Below are 25,939 nucleotides of genomic sequence, written 5' to 3'. Positions count from 1 at the left end.
GAGGATTGTACTGAGAGCTGGCTAGCTGTGAGAGCTAAGGCTTTGTATAATTCCTATGTATTTCCACCATGTATGATAATACAATAGTGTGGGGTTTTTAGCTGAGGCTTTCCCCAAAGTATTTTCATGTGTATTGTGCCATTGATTCTTCTTCTTTTGGTTATATTATTTATCTCGATCTTTAAGCTTCCACAAATTGATAGTAGAAGTAGGTAATAGTATTCTGCTTTAATTTATATTGCATTATTGAGTTAACCTACACATATTTTCTACACCAACAAGTCAACATGTCTCAGTGTGACTGACTGCAGGACTGTCTAATGGTGAAAGTGACAAGTGTGACACCTCGGATAGACCTTTGGACAATTGTGTCGACTCTTGCACGAAAGTGCTTGCAACATGGCGTGTGAGTTCGATAGATGTTTACATATTGAACACAAATCATACACAAACATCAACATCACCAGAATGAGGTCGCAAGCATGACATAACAATCAACATGTTGAAGACGAAAATTGGTCAAACAAGTGCAAAGGAAGCAAGACATGTAGAGGAAACACATGAAATGATTTTTTGGTGTTTGCACACAAGCATGCTACTGAAGACATGATGATATAATAATGACAACTAGTCTTGCAAATTCAACTAAGAGATGTACTTAGAAAGGTTTTCTTTACTTACCATACTTACCCTCAAGATGTTCATGCATTCGACGGAGTTTGCATGTGATCCTGATATTTTCCATTACCTGGTCTCTTGGTCCTTCTCCTCAACTCATTGGGAGTGATATCAACATGTCATCTTTTCCTGTTGTCACTGAGCGATAGGTCAATGCTGTTTCAGCGGGCAGTGGTTGTTGCCAGAATGAGGCCTTGGGAGGTCCATCTGCACAATTTATGTATGTATGACTGCTAGGGAAACTTGGACAACACTGCGCAGTTTTGAGGCATAGGAAACTGTTGTGGGATGGGGGTCCTGGGAGGACACCTCTGCGCAACCTTTTAGAGCAGTGTTGGCTGCCTGACTGCTCTGCACATTTCTGGAGAGTAGTGCTGGCTGGGGTCTCTATGGGCTGCAGGGTTTTATGAGGCAAGGGAGGAAGCTTGATGGACGCAGAAGCAAGTGAAAAGTTCTGGGATGTTGAATGAGGCTAGGTTTCTTGGGAAATGGCTAAGTGTAAGATCAGTGAAACAGATGTAAACGGTGACAGGAATCAACTGTGATCGCACACGGACACTTAGTGACACAACGTAGACCTTCCAAAATCAATAAGACATACTTTGCTTGATGCAACAACCTTCGTGACAAGTGTGCATGTGAAACATGTTTATGTGATGACAACCACTCATACACACACAATTCCCTTGAAGCAAAACAACCTTCCCTTTTTATGACAATCAACAACCCCTATGCCCAAAGATGACACATGCTGCATAAAGATGAGAACGTTGAAAACTCTTAATATGAAGGAGGGGAGGCTTGAGATCATCAGCTTACCAACAAGTGACCAAGGATGATCGATCACATGATCCAAGGTAGGCTCTGAAATTTTCATGCGAGCCAAAATTTTGGAGGGTGGTTGTAGCCGCTACAAAAAATTAATTCAAGCACTCTCATCACACTTGGGTGAAATTGTGAAGTGGAAACCATAGAGTGGATTTAAGATTGATAATACAGATTTTTTGCCTTGGTGAAATACACAACCAAGGCAGTTGTTTGGACAAAACTATGAAGGCTTTTGTTGTACAAGTTTTGTTGCATGTTTAAGATAGCGAGATGACCCAAGTTTTTGAGACTTGGTCAATCTTTTTAATGTGCCTAGTGTTAGAGAATCTAGTACGACAACTATTTAAACAATTCTCTTTATCCTTAATAATTGTTTGTGAACTTTAATTAGCTTATTATTGTTATTTATTATATTCTTTCATCAAACAATTATCAAGAGCATAAACAATAAAGAAAATAGACACAAGAATTAGACTCCAAGACAGGGAAAATCCCTTCCAAGGGGAAAACTGAGAAAGAATCTCTGATCTTCTTATAGAATCAGATCAAATGAGAAATTCCAAGACCCAAATACCAAAGTAAAAACCTCCTCCAAGCACAAATTTATCCCTCCAAATAATATCCTCTTGAAACAAGCTCAAGTCAACAAGGTCAATGAAAGTCAAACTTCAAAATTATGGTCAAAAAAGAGTTCGATCCTCAACTTCAGACCAACATTTTGGACCTGTAATTATAGACCTCCTAGCAGTTATAGAAACGCTAATTTTTGCACATGTGGGCAGAAATAGATGATATTTCGGATCATTTTCCTTCACTTGGTATTTCTCTTGCTTCCTTTACTTTTTTCTCTTGCTTTCTTCTTCTTTCTTTCTTGAGATCGAACTTGTTGAAGTGTGTCTCAAATGTAGTCGAATTGCTCTTATATATAGCCATCTATGGAGGTCAAATTACCCCAAACTAGTTCGACTTCATGAGGCAAGGCCGACTTGATCTTGCAGATTAAATTTGACTTTCTAGACATAAAAATAATGTCTTTTACATGTTGCCCAAATTGGTCTTATATGAATGATAATAACTCTTTTAACTCATGACAAATATTCTCTTAACTTGTCAAATCCTATGAGCATGAAATGCATGCTTGACCTAGTTGACCATTTAAACGGAGCATGAAACCCATGTTAGAAAAATAATATTTTCTTTGTTCTTTTGTTTGTTACATAAGATATACATAATGACACGAGTACAACGACAATTATGAAGACTGAAACTAGTTACATTCTCCAATACTCTCTCTTAACTAAGGAGGTATTCATAATTGTACAACAAGTACAAGAATATTCTCAAATTGAAGAGTTCTCATAAGAAGAGTCATATTTTAAGCATTGAAATCGTAATCAACTTGTCAACATAATAAGGCCTTAATTGGCAATCTCTTCTTATTTTAGAGCATAATGCTGGGAGGCTTTATGTGAGACACCACACTACTTTTAAGGAATATACCCCATTCATATGTTCACTAGGTATGTCCTTTTAGAACTGTTCTTATCTTAGAATACCCATCCTCAAATAATATCAATCCTCTTCAACCACTCTTGTCTTGGATACCTGTCTAATCCTCAAAGAGTGTTGGTCATCTTCCTATCTTGGATTCTCTATCTTCAAGGAGTATCAATTTCAAATGCTTATCCAATCCTCCATTCTCCTCCCTAGTGCCTTCACTAAAACTTACATCTATCAGTATCGTTTTAGTGTCTGACATATGGAGAATATGATGTCTAACATCACTCCCTTTCAACCAGAGAGGATATCCTCACCCCTTCTTGATTAGGGAATATATCCTTGCTCCTTCTTAAACATTTAAGGAGACATCTTCCTTCTCTTAATCATAGAGGAGATTCTTAACTTCCTTTCAATTGGGAAGTTGTCTCTTTAGTGTGTCTTCATCAATACATTAGCTTTTGGTTCTTCATGGATATATTCAAGTAGCTGCATGGCTCCTTACTTACTTTTCATCTCATCATATTGAGATTTTTATATATAATGGAGCCAAACCTCTTCTTCAAATTGTAATAGGGTTCAGGCCATCAAAATTTCATATCACTTTCCTCTTGTCATCATCAACAAAGGCATTATATTGAGCCCATAGATCTAGTCATAGCTTCCTCAAATCATGAAACTGACCTTCATAGCCATCGAAACATAAACATTAGGTTATCCTTTTGTACTGCTACAATTTAGTCTCAAGATGATATAAACATCTTGAACATGTATTTTTTCAAGGATTATTAAAACCATCCTCTCAATCCATGTATTCACTGAATTGAGTTTAACACAAACAATTGTAGATGTATTTGTCTCAACTACAATTATGCATTACCAAGTAACAAAATATATACCAACTAGATAACCAATATTAAAACATCAATATCATAAATACCTTAACATGATGGATTTTTGTCAAAATATCAAATTTTGGTTCACTTGTTTCCTTTGAGATCAACATCGTTATGCATGGTCTATCTTCATATTATACAAGAATAATTTTGCATGCTTTCATTTTTCATTGAAGTGTCCGTGGAGAAAGCTGCAATATCTTCTTCCTTTGATTTTTCATCATCAACTCTCTTTCTTTTGCCAGGAGACCATATTTGATGTTGATTAATGTCATTGTTTATAATCCATACTATCTTGTGTAATAGTCTTGATATTTAGCTATTCTAAATCATATCAACTTCTTAAGCATTGAGTAACCTCATGGGAGAATTCTCATGCTTTTGTTTATGACCAACTCTTTCTGCAAGATTCTTGTATACATGAATTCTACCATCTAGAGAATAGTTACTAACAACATGCATACCTTTTCTTCCATATAATCACCTAGTTGTCCTTCCTTTGAATGAGCTTGCCTCTATCCTTATCGAAGATAAGCTTCCTTATTTAAGAGGAGAAATAATTCAATTATTTCTTTCATACTGCAACTTAACCATCTACACCCTTTCATCCTTCAAGACTATTGTTTTCATATTAAGTGGAATATACTAGTCATGTCATAATACTTCTTCCAAAACAACCTTACTTAGATGATGGTTCTTATTGGAGGATTCAGGTGACCTTACTAGAAAAATGACTACCTTCAGGAGATGCTTGGATGAACTATGATATGTAAGATGATCACAATCTTCTCATTCTTTCCAGCTAGATGATTTCTACCAAATCAAATCTATCATATGGATTCTAAATCTTTTAGTATCATATGCTTCCTTCTATGATTCCATGCTTCATAAAAACCAAGACTCTTCAAAAGAATGCAACAATGCATGTTACTCTAACTGCTACTTTCTAATAAAATAAAGATAAATTGTAAATGCACCTAATAGATATGAAGCTCCCTTCAATAGTATATATCCTTGGGATCTTCATATTTTAGTTTCTTCTTAGATTCTTCCTTTTCTTAAACTATGTGAGCTCCACTTCTTTCCTTCCTTTTGTTGTTTTTCTTGTTTAGAGGATTGTTTGGACAATCCCTCTTAAAATGTCCATATGCATTGCATCCATAGCATTGTATCTTGGATATATCTTGTTTTCCTTTGGACTTTCCAAACTTTCCTTTCTTCTTCTTGTATTTTACAATAAAGGCTTGAGACTTTTCATTTGATGTAGTGCCATCCTTTGCCTTTCTCCTTGTTTCTTCCAAGATACATTGAGCCCATAGTTCATAAAAGGGATTAGTATATTTTCTTGAGTAAACACTAGTTGAAAAACTGCTCTAATCGAATGGCAACACATTTAGTACACAAGTGGCCATATCTGAATCGGAAATGACTTCCCCAAGGCCTTGCAACTGGTCCCTTAATTGTGATATCCTCATAATATATGAGGACATATCTTCATATTTTGACATCCTTGTTCTATATAGTTGATTCCTCAAGGATATTTTCTGACCTGATGTACTTATAGAGTACAATTTCACCAATTGATCATAGATGGCTTTAGATGTAGTCAAATTAGTAACAAGGGGAATGAGATGGTCCTTTATGGATTCAATAAGAATCCTTTGTTCCCTCACCTCTCCCTTCTTATATCTAGATAATTCTTGAGTCTTCTGTTTGTTTGGTTGAGTAACTTCTCCAAGAACATATTCCATGACTTCATTTTCTATAAGCACCAAATCAATCATTTTCTTCCATGCTAGGAAGTTTGTCGATCCAATGAGCTTGTTTCATTCCTTTCAAAACAAAGTCATTTGATTTGTAGGTTAAGACATGGATAATAATATGATACTTGTTAAGAAAGTGTCCTTGATAATTCATTCAACTATCTTGATGCATTCAAGAACCTTCAAAGATTTCCTTTTATAGCAAAGAGTCTTCAAGAGAGATAAATATAGATGTCCTTTCTTCTAATGATGAGACCTTCAGTGAGAGCTTGATCCTTCTTAAGATGGTGAGGTCTTCTTCCTTATGCCCTTCCTTGTGTCCTTAGCAAATAATTCTCTTTGACAAGCAACCTTCTCTTACGTCATCAAGATAAATTTCAAGCTTCCTTCTCTTCACCTTAGCTATGATACCATGTTGGAGAATCTAGTATGGCAGATATTTAAACAATTATCCTTATCCTTAATAATTTCTTATGAACTTTAGTTAGCTTCTTATTTTTATTTATTATATTCTTTCATCAAACAATTATCAAGAGAATAAACAATAAAGACAATAGACATAAGTAGGCTCTAAGCTAGAGAAAAACCCCTCCAAGGGGAAAACCCAAAAACAATCTCTTCTCTTCTTATAAATCAAATCAAGTGAGAAATTCCAAGACCTAAAGACCAAATTCAAGACCTCCTCCAAGCACCAATTCAACCCTCCAAAAAATATCCTCTTGAAACAAGCACAAGTCAACAAGGCCAACAAAATGCAAACTTCAAAATTCTGGTAAAAACAACGTTTCAACCCTCAACTCCAGACTTGTAGTTCGAACTTGCAATTCCCAGCCTCCTAGCAGCTGCAGAAACCCTAATTTTTGCACATGTGAGAAAAATAGTTAAGATTTTAGATCCTTTTCCTTCACTTGGTCTTTCTCTTGCTTCCTTGGATTTTCACTCTTATTTTCTTCTTCTTTCTTGCTTGATATGGAACTTGCTAAAGTGTGTCTCAAATGTAGTTGAATTGCTCTTATATATACCCATCTATGGAGGTCGAATTACCCCTATCTGAGCCGACTTCATGAGGCAAGGCTGACTTGGTCTTTGAGCTTAAATATGACTTTCTAGACTTAAAAATAATATCTTTTACATGTTACAACTTGCCTAAATGGGTCTTATATCAATGATAATGACTCTTTTTAATGACTCTTTTGACTCATGACACATATTATCTTAACAAATCCTAGGAACATGAAATGGATGCTTGACCTAGTTGACCATTCAAATCGAGCATGAAACCCATACTAGAAAAATAATGTTTTCTTTCTTCTTTTGCTTGTTACATAATATATAAATCATGGCATGAGTACAATGACAATTATGAAGACCAAAACTAGTTACAATTTCCAACACCTAGAAGGTTGATTCATTATTAGGTTGTAGCATGGGAGGTGAAAAAGAAGAGTCATGGGGATCCAAGATGAACATTGTGGCTAGGAGCTTAGAACAATGGGATTAAGAGATCCATCACAATGCGGTGAAGCTAGAATAGATTAGTTCACAGATAAAATATTGGGGTTCGAAAATCGAAGCCTTTGGCAAACCAAGTCGAGACTTGAATGTTGCATATTTTGGGATTGCTTAGAAAGGAGGATGCCCAAGAAGATCACATCATTTCAGTGAGGAAGTAGCCTAGATTGACTAATTTTAGAGGTAAAACTCTTTCTTCCTTTCTATGTTGCCATAATCACCTTGTAATTAATTTTCGCTTGAAGGAAAAGTTGGGCAACTTGGAATAAGTCCAAGTGCAACCAAAAATAAAGACCGCAACGTTTAAAGGAAATATTATAGGATTTGGACATCTTAATTATGGGTCTAGGTGATTTTTTGGTAGAAGGTCATGAACATGGTTTGCAAGATGAATATGCAAATTGGGTCTTTATTCTATGTATGTAATCTTGAATGGGTTGAAGGTGGTAGTGTAGGTGGACATCGATGCAACCCGTAGATTTGTGAGTGAACAACATGGCCACATTCGAGGTGATCAACTCAGCAATGAAGTTGGTAGAATGAGTATTCTATTCCACACCTTCCAAAGTTGGATATTGGTTTAGTAGTTTGAACTTCATGGTGGCTACAATGTATGACCACGCAATGGGCTTGGGACAAGAATTTCTCAAGATTTCTAAAAACAATTCTAGTGACCAAAGATGGTTGTTTGATGTTCTTAGAAAAAACTAAGATGTTTCGTGCCCACCATGACTAGAAGGATGTTGGGATAGATGCCAAGAGTGATTATCATGGAGTTGATTGAAGCTGTCAGTAAATATGTAGTTAGCCTTGTGTCATAAAAAAAATCAATAGTTGGTTATGAGAAAGACAATTTTGGATGCTAAGGATGGTGAAAACCAAACAAAACATAGGTTGACAACATTATAGGCCTTAGTAAAGTTAATTTTGAAGAAGATTGAATGGTTATGCACCCTGAAGAAATGAAAGCAAGACGTTGGGGGAAAGGAAAAGCTTACATCCATAGTATTTGCAAAGGTAATTGGACAAGGCATGCACCTGAAGAAGCACCTTGTTTCCCATAGAATTTTGGACAATGTGAGAAAAGTCAAAAGAATGTATCATTCATGATAGAAATATTTTAAGTGTTGGGTCCATGCAGTGCATAAATGCACTCACCCAACAAGACCTTTGGTTGGATGTAGAATTAGGAGATAAATAATTCTCCAAATGAGATGCCCCCATCATTAATTTTTTTTTGTTATCTATGGGAATTTGCAATTATGAGATGATCACAAACCAATTGGAAGGACTATGTTTCACACCACAAGAGACAAAAGTAGTTTTGAAATACTTACACATGAGGCACAAGTTGGACACCATGATTGGGAGAAGCCTTGGAAACTACCTACCATCCTCTTTTCTCTAACAAACCATGAGTAGGCTCACTACCTAGGAGAAAGCAATGGATCCTACCGCACCTATGAAGAAGTTGCCTCAGAAAATTATTTTGCGATGATGACTTAACATTATGAAGCTAAGATGGTGGCATTTCCTTAGTTCAAAGAAGGGTTATAGAGGATGATCGAAGTGCAAATGAAAAAAAATGTGTTTGAGCATGGGAACATTCATTCTCATGTACTAGACACGATGGTTAGATTAACTACCTAACAAGTTCAAAACATGAGTGAAATTAATGTACACAATAATGATAATTTGGTCGTATTATGGAGTCTATAGTAGGTTTTGTGGTGTAACACTTGGATTATTTGATAATATTCTTGATGAATGTTGGGTTGTTGCAACTATAATAGGTAACCACAATTGAAAAAGGTAATATCACCACGGGGAATTGTTAAATGGATTGGGAAAGAGTCACTTGTCCAAAGGAGAAAGTGGCTTGGAGAGTATTTGCATGACAATTTTGTCATGAACAATGTAGCACAATTGGGTGTTGATTGCAAATTAATTCATGGATATAGATAGTAACACAACTACAATAGGTTGTTAAGGATGTTTCTGAGGAGAATAAAAATTTTCAATTGAGGGAGGATGTAAGACCATCCCCTAATGTGGTGTCGGGTGCGTCTATTGTAGGATCACCTCAATGGATAGTGACTAGGGCATATGGGTATATTGGATGGATGGTGCCTTAGTTGAACATGTTGAGGCACCTTGGCCTATTAGCAAGGAATACCTAGTACAAGTGCCTTGGCTCATTGCCAAGGCACACTTCGAACAATTACCTTGGTCCATTGGCAAGGCAAACATTGGATAGTTGAACAACTTGGCATGTTGACAAAACACACTTTGTATAATTGGATCCCTTGGTCCATTGGAAATGTGCATTGTAGATAGAGTTGGAGTCTATGGATAGATAGGGCCAGGGTTGTGGGAGAAGCGGCTCCCCACCCTTGAACCCGCTCCCTTCGTGAGAGAAATTCTGAGATTGACCTCGGGAGCGAAAATTTCGCTTCGTAGCATTTTTTGCAAAAACATTCTCAATGCAATTTTTTTCAAAGAAAAAATAATTTTTGAGTGGGGTAGCTTAATGATCAAGCCTATGGCCCTAGTATTGATATGTGATTCATGGTAATGCTAAATTCTTAAAGTAAAAGTGACATTCTCCTTAATCTTAATTTTCATCCTTTTACTTAAATTTTAACATTACCATGAAATGACTCGGGATGTTTGACAGTGGTTCCGACCTCATTGGATTTCATATGGAGAAAGTAGAATTTTAGATCTCATTCAAAATCCAACATACTTATCAATTTTTCAAGATTTCAGGATTGGGGGGATTGCAATGTTTCCATTGGATTTTGTCATGTATTATGGTATGGAACTCATATTTAATCAAGAGCATCAATCCCTTTTTGTACCTTGATGTTAGTGACATTGGTTGTCAAAGTCCTCTATCATGACCCTACTAAAAATGTACCCATCACTCAAACAAAATCTTGACTTGACATGCTATGTTTTTTCTATCTTATGTTAATGCTTAGAGGGTGATATTAATGAAAAAAGTCCCTATACAGATCCAGAGGTAATGACAAAGATACCTCTAGATATTAATGCTTAGAGAGTGATATTAATGAAAAAGATCCTAATTTTCCACCAAGACTAAAAAATTAGACATTTCTTGTGGCGGCAAGACTCAATAGGCCCAAGCATTAGCAATAGATAATAGATTTACTTGTATTTTTTCTATTAGTTTTTATAACTGTTGATTCTTTCATATTTATTATGATATTTTTGGTAAAAAAATATGACAATTTAAGTTTGAATTTTGAAGTTGGAAATTATAACTCATTGACAATGAATTATGAATATGATGCTTCGTGAAAGTTGAAATTTATTTCATTTCATTTCATGTTAGATTTTTTATATAATTTTGGTGATCAATGATGATAAATGTTATGCAATTGAATTTTGAAAGCTTGAAACTTTAAGAATGATGAATCATGAGACTCGATATGTTGTATGTTACTATCTTGTGGACGTGGTTGATGAGGATTATAACTTTTAGATGATTGATGTTGTTAGCACTCAGAATGAACCTCAAGGCTGAGAAGAGGCAATTTCGAGGTAACCACAGACCAAGCTTTCGATCTAGCATCTAGCCCTGCCAGACCAGAGAGGGCTCTCTCTTTGCCAACTGAGGGTGGCTGAAATAAATGAATCTTAGGCTAGCTATCAAGAACGAGGATTTGGTTGAAAATTGTGGGCCGAAAACAGCAAGAGAAGGGACCATTGGGCTATGGAATCGAGGCTAGTTTCTGTCGGAAAACTTGGGGCAAAGTAAGTGAAATGTTCAACTAGATAAAAGAGGTAAATGAGAGAAGGAAATAGGAGAAATCCCGCTGCACTGCAGGCATCAATAAAGGGATGGATCTACAGTGGCAGCTTTAGAAGAAAAAGAAACTCCGGGTTACTCAACAGAGCATCTAAAAGAGGATGGATTTTGCAAAGATAACCACTACATTTAACAACAAAATCATCGCGAAAGGAGCATCGTGCGTGGATGGATTCCTAACACTTCCCTTAGATAATGTTGTAACAAGAATTAGTAGAAAAATCAAAACATGGAAATGAATTTACAAGAAAAACATGCTGCACATTAAACAACATGATGGATCCAAAATCTAAAGGGCACAAACCGCTCCATTAAAAATAATATTCAGAAAAAGCTTTACACAGTCCAAAGCAGCTTTCCTTTGCTGAAAAATTCAAACCCTTTCCACTCTGAAATTCATAAAATATATAAAATTAGCTCATCCCTGTACTAAGTGAGTTGAGCTCAACCATCTCGCTAAAGATAGAAACAGTTACATTAAATTTGGACCGAATTTTTGAAAATAGGGGTGAAATATGAACTCGTATCTCTTGAACCATAACACCTGTTACAAAATTGAAAGTTGTTTTTGTAGATAAGCTCATTTTTGAGAAAAACCTCTCTCAAATTTTGGAAATTCATTTCCAGTTGCTCAGAATCTGTGCCACAAAATAATCTCTAAAATAGGAAATCATTAAATATTTAAATCTGTAAAAATAGGCTGTAAAGATCTAGTCAAATATTCCAATTCACGACACATGTGAATAAAATGAAAGAGGTTTTGTTATATGGCTCGTGGTTGACAAAAAACTCCTTGGGTTTCTCAAAATTACTTTCCATCTGTTGTAAAATGGCGCCGCACTACAATGACTAAAATAATAAAACAAATGCAAAATTTGTTTTGTTTTAATGTAGGCTTCAAATATCACTGCATATCTCCCACATAGTAACACCTGTGCATAAAATGAAGGAGGTTTTTGTTATTTGGTATGTGATTGACAAAAACCTCTTTCATTTTTGTAAAATTCATGTCCATTACTTCAGAAACGGATTTTGTAGTAAACTTGTCCCTGTGTGCAGCAAATGACCTCAAATCATGCATAACCAAGAATCAATCATTCATTTCGATCATTTCTTCTGATCCAAAAACTGGTTACAATAGTGTGATATACCATTGGAAAGATTTTTCCGAGCTGATTCTGATGGAAATACTTAGGATATGATTTGCACTGAAACTCATGTGCAAAACATCTCTGAAAACCAGACATAGCAAGAGCCCATTTTGATCCCTAGTGACAGGCTGCGAACACTGGAACTAACAGATGTTATATGGTTCAATCTATGTTTTTATGATTTTTATATCTAATTCATCATTATACATTCTTTTTTTGACATATATGCATCAAAATATATAAAAATTCGCTCCTGATTTTCTCCCAAATTGGGAGTTTTGAAATTGTCACTCCCTGCTCTTGATCCCAAGTAAACTTGGATAAGGCACATCGTAGATAGAGTCAGATGCCCCTATGGATAGGAAAGGCACACCACAAATAGTGGTAACTCACACTAAGACAAACACAACAAGTAAGTTCAACAAGGACTTAGCTAGAGGCAAACAATGTTTCCATGGGAATCCTTTTTCACAAACATGCATTTGTATGAAAGAGAAACAAGTGACAAGAAGGCTTTATGACTTGGGTGCCTAGATTTATATGGATCCATAGAGTTAAGTAGTCTACACTTAAGGGTCGTAATGGATCCTTAAGGTGCCTTTGGGAACTAGTTTGCATGAACCACAACCATCGATTTCACTCATAAAGCATACACCCTTGGGAAAACATCCATCGGCCACACATCTTCAAGATTCCTTAGTCACACTTGGGTGCATCTAAATGGACTTAAATGGATCAGGCATAGTAATGTCAATTGGATTATTTTGGCACACTTTGGATGAAAAGTTGAGTGATATGCATGCATAAAGTTTCCTTTGAATAATTTGAGACCAATAATACATGTTGGTCCACTTATGTGTAGCAAGTCACACTTGGGCATGGTCAGACAAGACAATTGAACAAATTGGATGACCTAAGTGGGCTCAATATTACTTAGGTATATGCGACAAGTTAGGTGGATGAGACAACCGTGGCATGCTTAGGACAACCTAAGTGAACTAGGTGTGAGTTGGAACCATTTGACAAAATAATCAATGGAAAAGTCACAAAAGGAGAGAAAATCGATGTAATTCTAGGTGGATGAGACAACCTAGGCATGCTTAGGACAACCTAAGTGAACTTGGCATGAGTTGAAACGATTTGACAAAATAATCAATGGACAAGTCACCGAAGGAGAGCAAATCAGTGTAATGTTAGGTTGATGAGACAAAATAGGCATGCTTAGGATAACCTAAGTGAACTTGGCGTGAATTGGAATGATTTGACAAAATAATCAATGGAAAAGTCATCGAAGGAGAGAAAATTTGTGTAATTCTAGGTGGATTAGACAACCTAGGCATTCTTAGGAGAACCTAAGTGAACTTGGCATGAGTTGGAACAATTTGACAAAATAATCGATGGATAAGTCACCTAAGGAGAGAAAATCGGTGTAATGGCACTTGGGTCCACCTTAGAATGAAAGGGGCTTCATAAGGCAAGGCAAGTTCATATATATAGATGGATGCTTGAAAGGTGCTAAGGCATACAAGAAAGAAGCACTAAGTCACTCATAGGAGTGCAAGGAGATCTAGTGCTCGTGAGAAGTTTATGGTTGGCATGTTATATCAAGATCTAGCACCCTAGTGAAAAACCTCACTAGATGATCTAGATATAATGCAATAATGGGAGTGTCACCATTGTCATCTCAGTAACTACTCCTCTCTTTTTAGTGATGAACATAATCCAACACAAGGGAGGCTTACCTAGTAGATCTTAAGGATCAAATAACCCAAGGAACTTAAGCTGACTGCCCCCTAAGGTTTCTATAATGATTTTCCACCAATTATAAAGATAGGAAACTAGGATTTGAGGTGGATAATAGAGTAGCTTCCATATTTGAGTTCAAAGGTTACTATGGTTGAATCTAAAGGCTTAGGTTAACCATTAGAGGCTCAAATAAGTTCCCCAACACTCCAAACAAGAAACTATATAAGATTATCATAAACTAGCAATGAAAAAACAACAATTGCAACAATATAACAACTTCTAATAGCAAGAAATTTAGCCCCATAAACTATGATAATTAAAATATAAAATGAGGGCTAACATTATGAGTAAATGAGAGAATAAATCACAACACAATTTATATGATTTAAAAGCATATAATAACACTTAAAACCATAGATGTCAACCCTAATTAATGATTCGAAATTGTGCATGAAATGTAGTGTTTGTTCATCCAATGCTTCCAAAACAATTCCTAACCTTAGGTTATTAATATCAAAGTCAATAAATGCTAAAAATATAAGATTTTGTTGTAATAAAATCCTAATTTACCCTAGAAAATTAAATAAAATGATTCTTATGATAAAATATGATTGCCACAAGAGAGAGGATTGATTCCTTCTCAATATTAGGGCTAATGGAGTCTGGGAACAAACTAATTTAAGGTTTCTTGGAGTGGAAACAACATTTAAAAAAAAGTAGGGAAATTAATCCTACCCACCCTATGGTTTGAAATCAAGATTCTCAAATTTCAAGATGAATTAAGGGAAGGAGCTAACCCACTCCCTCAAATCTTGGAAGAAGGGTTAGTCTAATACGGATCTTGAGACAATTAACATGCTAAAATGTGTAATTCATTATTCATCCATCTAATAAAACATAAAACTAATATAAAATATGTAAACCTACTTCTTTTATCATGTATTCATTCAAGATCCATCATAATCATCCATGAAAAGAGATCAATCCGCATCAAAAGAGTCCCCAACATAAGTCACTCAACTGGTGCCCCATAGTGCACTAGAGAAAAGATGATAATGAAAGATATTAATGATCTCCAAGTGTTACAATGATCCAAAGAAGTGAATTTCTTACTATTTATTTGAGGGTAACTGAGTGATTTACTCGAAATTAGGTTAAAATCCCTTAATAATATAAAATACTTGATAGCCCTCGAGGGTAGTGTTGATGGTGTTGGATATTCCACCAACAGAAGGGGGGTATCCCTGATGTGAAGTCCCAATTAGACCTCACACCATTTGGGATAGGATCCCCTTCTGGATACCAACCTAGTTTCCATTGTATGTGTGTTTTGCTCTTGGATATTGAATGCAAAGATAAGTGCGAGCCCAAATGTAATATGTTAGAATATTGAGGACAAGATCAATTCTCCCTTTATGACTTGCATAACATGATATAAGAATACAACAACAACATCATGAGAAAGAGCATGCCTTAAGAAAGCATAAGATAGCCGAAAATTAACTAAGACATGCACAAGGGAAAAGTGTTAGAAATCAACTACAAATTAGTTCACAATCAACCACTAACATTAACATTGAATTAAGAGCAAAGATTCAAAGCCAACACACAAGCTACATGAAAATGAATTAGTTCATAAACATGTAACCGGTGTGAAAACCACATGAATACATAATTGAAATACCATATAACCAATATAACAATAGAGGAATGCACGAGAATCAATGCAAGAAGATAAAAACTTCTCATTACTATTGTTTCCCATTTGAATACATGTACAACAAGCTCGTCAAAACCCAATAGTGGGATAATATTAGTTTGCATCATATTCATAACATAGCACTAGACTCACAATCCCTCCACCTATAGGCTACAAATAGAGAATTCCTTTAGCTCCTTAATCTCAAAATAGCAATCCTATTACTAGCCTAGCTCAAGTGCTAAAATTCCTTTTACTTGAGACATGAGGTTACATGTATAGAAATGAGGGTAACCTTTCACCTTTTCCTATGACCTTTGGACTTCCTCATGATATTTCAACTTCTAATTGACTCTTTATCTCCCCTAATACTTTTAGAATTCCATCATGACTCTTTAGCTTCTATGACCTTTGATATTTCCCCTTAGTATTTTTCGTAAAATACATTTTTAATAATTGGAAATTCTATGTGTGGCATCTTCTAGGAAGACATTTAAATTTAGGAATGTGATGATGTCTTCATTACACTCTTGGTCACCTTGGCATTAGGTTGAATATTCAACAACTGTCTCTAATTAGGATCATGCCCCTATGAAGCATCTAGACATAAATGACCAATAGCCATTCCATAGCTGCAATCCTGCAATCACACAACATGTAATTAGGATGAAAGATAAACACACTTTACTATTGTAAACCATAAAATTCATAACAAGTATCCTCCCATGAGATTGTTCAACGTAATAATGTTAAAAGTGTTGAAGGAGCTTTCAGCCCCGAGACATCAATTTGATCTTGAAAATGAAGTTTATTAATCAATTTCCATTTCTTTTATTCATCTCATGGATCATTTATTCATCATTGGTACCATTCTTTTAGTGGATGATGAAATACTATCGTGCTTCAAATCCCATGTTGCTGAAACCTCAAAATCATTCATGGCCAAGATATGCAATTAGTTAAATAAAATCCCTAGCCAATCCTTGTTATACGTGTGAAATATTGATTGCTAGGGGACAATACGCTAGCTTTTGGCACAAGCACACAATCTAGAAGAAAGGATGATGAGACTCATCACTGAAGGTGCATAATGTGTCAGGGTTGGGAGAGAGGTTAGGTTGGCACAAGACGCTAGATCTGGAAGTAGTGGTTAGAGGCTTAGGCATTGGGAATGCATAGTACACCAACATTGAGAGAGGATCTCTTGGTTGGTCACATGCTGCAACTACAAGGGATAGAGGTTGTCATGCTTGTCCACTGAAAGTGCGATATGCACTCTTCAAGGCTAGGCTATTGGTTGTGGGCGTCTAATTTCTAGAAGTGCGTTATGTGCTCTTAAGGAGAGACAATCCTTGTGATGGGTGCATGTCGCAAGTTTAAAGAGAAAACTAGAAGTGTGTTGTGTTCTCTAGAGGAGTGACTAGCCTTGTGATAGGCACAGGTCGCGGGTCTAAGGAGAAAGGACTCAATGATCTACTACCTAGGATAACGCAATGCGTTGGTGCTTACATTGAAGAGTTTGAAGCTAGTGTAATGCATGAAAACAAGAGTTTGCTAAAAAAATGACTAATTTTTGGATGAGAGAAAGCAAGAGGGATCATAAGAATGGAAAAGACTTAGCATGCACACACATATATACAACCAAAGGTATGACTGGAATATGAACAATCCAAGGATTTGAAGAGACACTAAAACCATCATGCAGGAACTGAAGTGACACATGCAATCTCAAAGTGCGACGGGGGAGGGGCTTAATGATCCAGGTGGATCTTCAGAAAAGTGCCAGTGGCATGACAAAAGGCTCAAAAATCAAAGTGGCAGAATCTGGATAAGCTTAGCATCGGATCGAAGTGCTCGTCATCTTGATTCCAATGGTGTGAATGACACTCAAAACCGAGTCCAGATGAAAAAGTTAGAGCAAGTAAAAGTTTGAGTATGACTTGTCCAGGTAGAAGGGAGAAGCTGACATGGCATAGTTTCAATGAATAAGGGAGCACCACGTGGAAGGATTCCACTGGACCCTGCATATTGCATATTAACGAAAAGGAGGAGCGCTTAAGGAAGAATCGGTCCTTGGTGTTCCCGGTTGCGATTGCAATATCACATATCGCATACCGGACGAGTTACGAATCGGCCCCAACAAGACTTAGATGCGATGCGATATACATTGCATATTGCAATTACACAAAAGAGTTGGTGCTTGCGATGCGGTTCGGGAACAAGTGCCAATTGTGATTTCATGGTGGGTGGCGATTGCGATACTGTGATAAGGGGCCCATACCCGATATACTATATATCATGATTAATAAACCCGGAGGGTCCGCAGATGTTACAAAGTGCTAACCAGTGCATCGAGGGTTTCACGCCAATCGCGATAATGTGATGGGAGTGTCAGATGTGAAACATTATGGCATACGGTGAATACTCCAGTCGAGTCCATAGTTATCGCGAGATACCTGTGTCCGGGCTTGGATTGTCTGCCGATAAGTTTGAAGTGCTGATAAACCCATCGCTAAGACTGATGCGCTGTTGTAATGGGTTGCTTTATTAGACATTGGCTCTTCTATTATGGAAGGGTTGTTTCCATGAATCCTTCTGCCTGCTAACCTTGGGTATTATGTTGGAACTGCCCGATTTTGAGGGATGTCACCCTGATCTTATATATATGACTGTTGTGTCAGAGAAAGGGGAGAGGGAGGACTGACAAAATACACATATTCTATTGCATACAAAAAACCTTGACCCTAGCAGTAGGCCAGAACCTCGCCTTGAGTAGTAGGAGGTTTTGAAGGTTGCAGAAGGCCTGATTATCTAAATTGGGAGTTTGGATAGGTGTTTTTGAATTATTTTTCGCTAGGAGTTCAATGATTCTGTCTGTTTTCAAAGTTAGGTTCTCTATTCTCTTCCCATCTATCATCTTGGAGGTATAAGGGTTGTAATTGCTTGTTGTTGTACTTTTATCTCTTTTATGCCACTAATACAAAGAAGGGCTCCCCACTATTGAGCAGGGCCCAGAGATGTAGTCCAAACTGGACAAGCTCCATAATCAAATCACTGTGTCATGGTTTTTTGTGTTCTTCTGATTATTTTCCATATTGTTTATGTGATTTTAAGTTCCATGGTTAATTAACTCTGTTATATGTAATTCTGATGCATTTGTAAGTAAAATATCTTGGATCAAGTTTGGTATCATCACAGGTCTTTGTAGATGTGAATTGCATGAGTTTATGCTAACCCAGAACAAGTTGCGAAAAGGAGAAGGAACGCTTAACTCCTTTGATCCTGAAGCAAGATGTGCATAATGAAGAAGAAACATGGCCAATGAAGAAGCTTGTTGGGAAGAGGAACATAATTTCTGAAAGGTATTCTATAATATGGTAGGAAAAGTAGACAAGTTGTTCGCAGAGTATGAGAAGGCACTTGGGCATGAGAAGAAGGATGTCGATGATTGTGAATCAGAAAATTGGGAAAGGTGGTGGAGAAGATCCTCCTCCCTCTCCTTCTTCCAGTGATAGTTCTCATCACTCTCATATAAATTCCAAAAAGACCTCCAAGAAATATTTCTTCAAGTTAGATGTGAAGTTCAACCTACCCATGTACAATGGAGAATGTAGTGCAGAAAAACTCAATAATTGGATCAAACAAATAGAGGTTTACTGCCGAATCTGGAAGATCAAAGAAGATGAGGCGAAATTCTAGTTATCATCTCTTCGGCTGAGTGACACTGCCCTCGTTTAGTGGGAGAGCAAGTTACAGAAGCGCAGCACGAAGTCAGGTAACCTTCTGTTCTCTTGTTCTAGATTTATTTCTGCATTAAAGGACCAATTCTACCCTCTCGGTTATAAGGAAAAGGCATTTATGGACTGGAAGTACTTAAGGCAAGGTAAGGGCCAAAATGTACAAAGCTTCACGGAGGAATTTCAGAAACAATCACTGAATCTAGGCATCTCATTAGATGCACCTGAAATTGTAACTAAGTACATAAGTGCGCTACATAGTTACATTAGACACTCGTTATTATTGTTCCAACCTACTTCAATTGATATGGCCAGCATTAAAGCTATACATCTTGAAAGCCGAGGAAAGAATGATTGAGATGACCAAACAAAGAAGATGCCATTCAAACGTCAGCATGGTAAATTCTAGAAGAAAGGAAAAGGGAAAGATAAGAAGACTGTTGCTGCAAAGAAGGGGGATGGAGAAACACCGTCGTGCACTCACTGTAAGAAGGATCAGCATGAAGAGGACCACTGTTGGAAGCTACATCCATAACTGAGACCCAAGATATTCGGTGGAAATGGGAAGCAAAAGATAGTGGCAACAACGCAGGACCTTGGATCAGATTCCGGTGACGAAACATTGATCATAGTCATGGGTGCAAAAGGTACTCTTTCTATTAATGATAGTTCTGATTCGGTTGCAAGAACCTTTTATTTGAATGAGCATGTGAGTTGCGAGCGCAAGAGAATTGATTTGTTCCACATTAGAGTTGTCATAAAGCATACAAAGGTGGAAACTCTATTTGATTTAGGTTCCCAAGCAAACTTAATCTTAGAGTCCTTAGTAAAAAGGCTATTCCTTGAAACTAAACCTCATCCGAGTCCATACCCCCTTGGTTGGGTAAGCGATAAAGCCAAATTGTAGGTCACCAAGCAGTGTAGGGCCAAATTTGTAATCGCTTCTAAATTAGTTGATGAGGTAGAGTTAGATGTAGTACCTTTGGACATCTGTGGAATCATCTTGGGAAGCCCATATTTATATGACAGAAAGTTTGTTTTCTTTCAGCATGAAAAAAAATACCACCTCACCAAGGATGGAGTAGAATATATAGTTAGAGCTCATTACACAAAAGTTAGTGCTAGCCTTGTTAGTGCAGGACAGATTAAAATATTGATTAATTCTAGTAAAGGGTGCATTCTCATGGTAGTGAGGGCGAAAGAAGCCGAGACGGCTGACACTTTCAGAGGTTGTGATCCTGATCATAAGAAGGAATTATTTGAAATTTTTTCTGACTATGATTAATTGTTTCAGGAACCGAGAGGATTTCCCCCTAAATGGTAAATCCAACATGAGATCCATTTTCAACTTTGCTCCTTTACCAAATGTTGGCATGTACATGATGACTTCTATCGAGATGGAGGAGATCAAGAAATAGATGAAGGAACTATTAAATCAGGGAGCCATTAGACCGAGTTCTTCTCCTTGCGGCTCACCAATCGTGTTAGTGCCTAATAAAGATGGCACATGGAGAATGTGCATGTATTACAGGGTGATGAACAAGATAACGGTGAAGAATCAATACCCTCTCCCTCACATTGATGAATTGTTAGATCAATTAAAAAATGTTGTTTATTTTACCAAGTTGGATTTGCGTAGTGGTTACCACTAGGTGAGAATTGCACCATGACGTCTGGAAAACTGTGTTCAAAACCAAGCAAGTGTTGTTCGAATGGATGGTGATGGCACTCAGACTGTGTAATTCTCTGGCCATGTTCATGAGGGTAATGAATGATTTATTTTGGCCATTTATTTATCATTTTCTTCTCGTGTATCTCAAAAATATTCTTGTGTACAATAGGACATGGGAGGAACATATGTGTCACATAAAGAAAGTGCTTGATGTTCTGAAGAAAGAGAAATTATATTTGAAATTGTCAAAGTGTGAATTTGGAAAGACTTCTCTGATTTATTTAGGCCATATTGTTGTTAATGGGAAATTAAGGATAGATCCCTCTAAAGTGGAGGTGATAATGAAGTGACATGATCACACAAATGTCTCAGAAGTCCGAAGTGTTCTGGGCACAGTGCAATATTGGAGAAGGTTCATAGAAAACTTCTCCATTATAACAGCCCCCTTGCACGCCTTGACTAGTGTGAAGTGGGCCTTTTAGTGGGGAGGAAAACAACAGAAATCCTTTGATACACTCAAAGAGAAGATCAACACATCACCGGTGCTTGCATTACCAGACCTTCAACAACCTTTCGAAATTGAAACAAATGCCAGCAGATATGCCATGGGTGTTGTATTGATGCAACAAAGAGAGCTTGTTTGTTACCATTCAAAGAGTTTCTCCGAGGCTATTGTGAATTATCCTACGTATAACCGGGAGTTGTATCCCTTGGTGTAGAGTGTAAAGAAGTGGAAACACTATCTGATCGGCGAGGAGACCTTCATCCACATGGATCATCAGCCCTTGCAGTACCTTCAGTCACTAACCAAGCTTCAACTAGCCCGTCACTTCAGATGGATGGGATTCCTCGAACAGTTTCATTTGGTAATAAAATATAAGAAGAATGCTAGCAACAAAGTAGTAGATATGCTTTCTTTCCCTCCTATTTTTGAATCTGTAGCTTTGCAAAATGTTTCTTTGTCGTTAGAAACGGTTATGCTGAATAATATGCTAACGATAATGATTTTAAAGAAGGATCTGCAAAACTTACTCATGGATTGTAGGTGGACAATTATTACTTGTAGGGAAATCTATTGTACCACCTTGGAAAATTGTATATACCCAGTAAGGAAAGGGTTCATGTAATCCGAGAGGCTCATACCTCTCTAATGTCTGGTCATTTTCGGTTGAGAAAACTTTATGTCATTTGCAGAGGTTTTGTTTTTGGCCTCATATGAAAAAAAATTGTGACTCGCTTTGTAAAGGGTTGTGTGTTTTGTTTTGTTTCAAAGCCCTCTAATAAAAAACTTGGGTTCTACACACCACTCCCTATTCTGAGTTGATCATGGGAAAGTGTGTCCATGGACTTTGTAGGAGGTTTACCGATGTCTAGGAAAAGTCATTGTGGATAGGTTTAGTAAAATGTGTATTTTAATTCCTTGTAAAAAGTAGGTCAGTGCTGAGAAGATTGCTTTTCTTTTCTTTCAGTATGTTTAGGTCCATTTTGGGTTGACCACATCTATTGTGTCAAATCAAGACTCTCGCTTTATTAGGGAGTTTTGGACCAGCTTGTGGAGAATGATGGACACCAAGCTGAAAAGAAGTAAGACATTTCATCCACAGACCGATGGACAGACAGAGGTTGTCAACTGTACCGTGGTACGCTTGTTGCGAGGCTATTGTGGGAAACATCCCAAGTTGTGGGATGAGCTGCTTTCTTATGTGAAACATGCATAAAATCAAGAAGCACATTCATCTACACAAAGCTCATCGTTTGAGATATGTTTTGGCTATCTACCTAGAGATCCCTTGGACATGGTCTTTGGGAAAGAGGAAGATGGCAATGGACGAGATGATAGGGACAAGGAACAGAAGTTCATCCAATAGATACAGGTAATTCATCAAGCAGTGCAGGAGCAGTTGGAGAAGAGTCAAGCTCGACATAGTAAGCACCGATTTGACCATCAATTTCAAGTTTGGGACAAGGTATAGCTCCATATCATAAAAGATAGAATGAGGGGAGAAGGGAAGAAACTGAGACCCATTATATATGGTCCCTTCACCATATTGCCAAAGATTGGAAACAATTCTTTTCACCTTGACTTACTTGCTTATATGCAAATGTACTCCATGGTAAATGTGGAAATCCTGAAGCTTTATGAACCTCCATTGATTATGGATACCGAGGAGGTAGCACAGATTCCTACAGTGGATGATTTTGCACCCGAGTATCTAGATAATTTTCCCGAAAATATCATACTCGACTGGAGGACCAAAACTTCATAATGGGGAGATGTGGATTACATCCGTGTTGGCTTCAAAGGAATGCATCCAAGAAAAGCTTGATGGATGGAGAACAAAAAGTGAAGGAGCAATTTCCTCACTTACCAATTGACTAAAAAATATTTTGGTGGTCCAAAAGCTCTTAGTGGGATGGATTGATCCAGGTGGATCTTCATAAAAGTACCAATGGCATGACAAAAGGATCATAAATTAAAGTGGTAGAATCTAGATAAGCTTAGCATCGAATCGAATTGCTCGTCATCCTGATTCCAACAGTGCGATCTACACTCAAATCTGATTCAAGATGACAAAGTTAAAGCAAGTGAAATTTTGATTTTGACTTATCCAGGTAGCACGGAGAAGATGAAATGGCATAGTTTTAGTGAATAAGGGAGTGCCACGTGACAGGATGCCACTGGACCCCACATATCTCATATCAGTGAAAAGGAGGAGCATTTAAGGAAGAATCGACCCCTGGCATTCATGGCTGCGATTGTGATATCATATATCGCAGGTCGAAGGAGTTACGAATTGGCCCTTGCAGGACTTAGATGTGATGTGATATAAATCGCATATCACAATCACACAAAAGAGCAAAAGAGATGGTCGTTGTGATGTGGTTCGGGAAAAAGTGTCGATTGCGATTTCGCGGTGGGCGTCGACTGCGATACCGTGATAAGGGGACCAGACCCGATATACTATATATCATGATTAATAAACCCGGCAGGTCCGTAAATATTGCAGAGTGCTAACCAGTGCGTCAAGTGTTTCACGTTGATTGCGATAATGTGATGGGAGTGCCACACGCAAAACATTATGGCATATGATGAATATTACTATCAGATACGTAGTTATCACGAGATGCCTATGTCCGGGTTTGGATTGTTCGCCGATAAGTTGGAAGCGCTGATAAAACCGCCACCGAGGCTCATGTGATGTTGTAATGGGTTGCTTTATTAGACATTGGATTTTTTTATTACGGAAGGGTTGTTGCCATGAATCCTTCCGCCTGCTAACCTTGGGTATTATGTTGGAACTACCTGATTTTGAGGAATGCTACCATGATCTTATATATGACTGTTGTGTCAGAGAAAGGGGAGAGGGAGGACTTGTCGAATACACAGATTCTATTGCACACAATAGACCCTGATCTTGGTAACATGACGGAACCTCACCTTGAGCAATAGGGAGGTTTTGAGAAGGTTGCAAAAGGCCCGATTATCCAAATTGGGAGTTTGGATAGGCGTTTTTGCACTATTTTTCGCTAGGATTTCAATGGTTTCGTCTGCTTTCAAAGCTAGGTTCTCTATTCTCTTCCCATCTATCAGCTTGGAGGTATAAGGGTTGTAATTTCTTATTGTTGTAATTTTATCTCTTTTATGCCACTAATACAAATAAGGCCTCCCCACTATTGAGCAGGGCCCGAAGACGTAGTCCAAACTTGACGAACTCCTTAATCAAATCATTGTGTCATGGTTTTTTATGTTCTTCTGATTATTTTCCACATTGTTTATGTGCTTTTAAGTTCCATGGTTAATCAACTTTGTTATATGTAATTCCGATGCATCTGTAAGCAAAAGATATTGGATCACTTACCCAGAAGATAGTGCACTTTTGATGAAGAGTGAGGGACAATCCTTGTGTTCCAAAAGTGTGCAGAGCTCCAATGCAAAAGATAAGTGTGGAATGAGCTCTTAGGCTAGGATTTTTATATAGGAAGAGCACACGTGTAGGCAAGTTAGGGTTTGAAAGTGCCCCGAGCACATGTCTCTATGACAATGAGTGCCAACTACCAGTGAATGGTGTGCTAGCCTTAGATGAAGGAAGTGTGCTAGCTTTTGTTTGAAGAGTGTGTTAGGCATGTGTTTAAAAGGTGCATTATGCTTGTTTTAGAAGGTGCACTAGGCCTATCTCTAGAAGGTGTGTTGGGATTTCTCCTAGAGAGTGTGCTAGGCCTACTTCTAGGAAGTGCACTAGGCTTGTGGGGGAGAGATGCATCGGGAAGAAATTTGACCTAGGCTTGTGCAAAAGTGCATTAACATTTAGGGATTTTCAAGCAATTTTGTGATGGGAAGCTCATTCCTTTAATGTGAAAAACACACGCCTTCATTGAAAAAGTCACCAAAATAATCTTTAAATTACATGTTTCCATCACTCTTCATTTCTTACGCATTCTTAACGCTTTAGCAATGTATTCTTCTTGATTCCTTGACATAAAATTCATGCACGCTTCTAACATTAAAGTTTCATTGTGTTGCATGTAATAGCTTCTTATCTTAGCACATTATTTCGCCACATCCTTGCACCCATAGTTTGGGCCAGACTTAAAGTCCTCATATGAAAAATACAACAATGAGGTTTACAACTTGCATGTTGGGCTTCAAGATCATTCAAGTGATCATGCTTCAACCAAATTCATTTGTAAAACTCGTAAATAGACCTTCAAGAGATTATTTTCCTCTATCTAATTCAACACTCAAGCATATGACTGAAAATGACATCAATATTGTAGGTTTTAATCCCGTACAGAAATTACCTACATATGAACTCTAAGAACAGAAAATAAACAATGCAAGAGCATAACACATAAAACACATATACACAAAGATTTCCCCCTGGATCCCAAAACTGGGACTACCAGATTGATTTTTCATTATATTC

The sequence above is a fragment of the Pinus tabuliformis genome, chromosome X, assembly GCF_031772625.1.
Source record: "Pinus tabuliformis cultivar Carrire ecotype Pingquan chromosome X, CPIR1, whole genome shotgun sequence".
NCBI classification, from domain to species: Eukaryota; Viridiplantae; Streptophyta; class Pinopsida; order Pinales; family Pinaceae; genus Pinus; species Pinus tabuliformis.
This window is presented reverse-complemented; position numbering follows the sequence as displayed.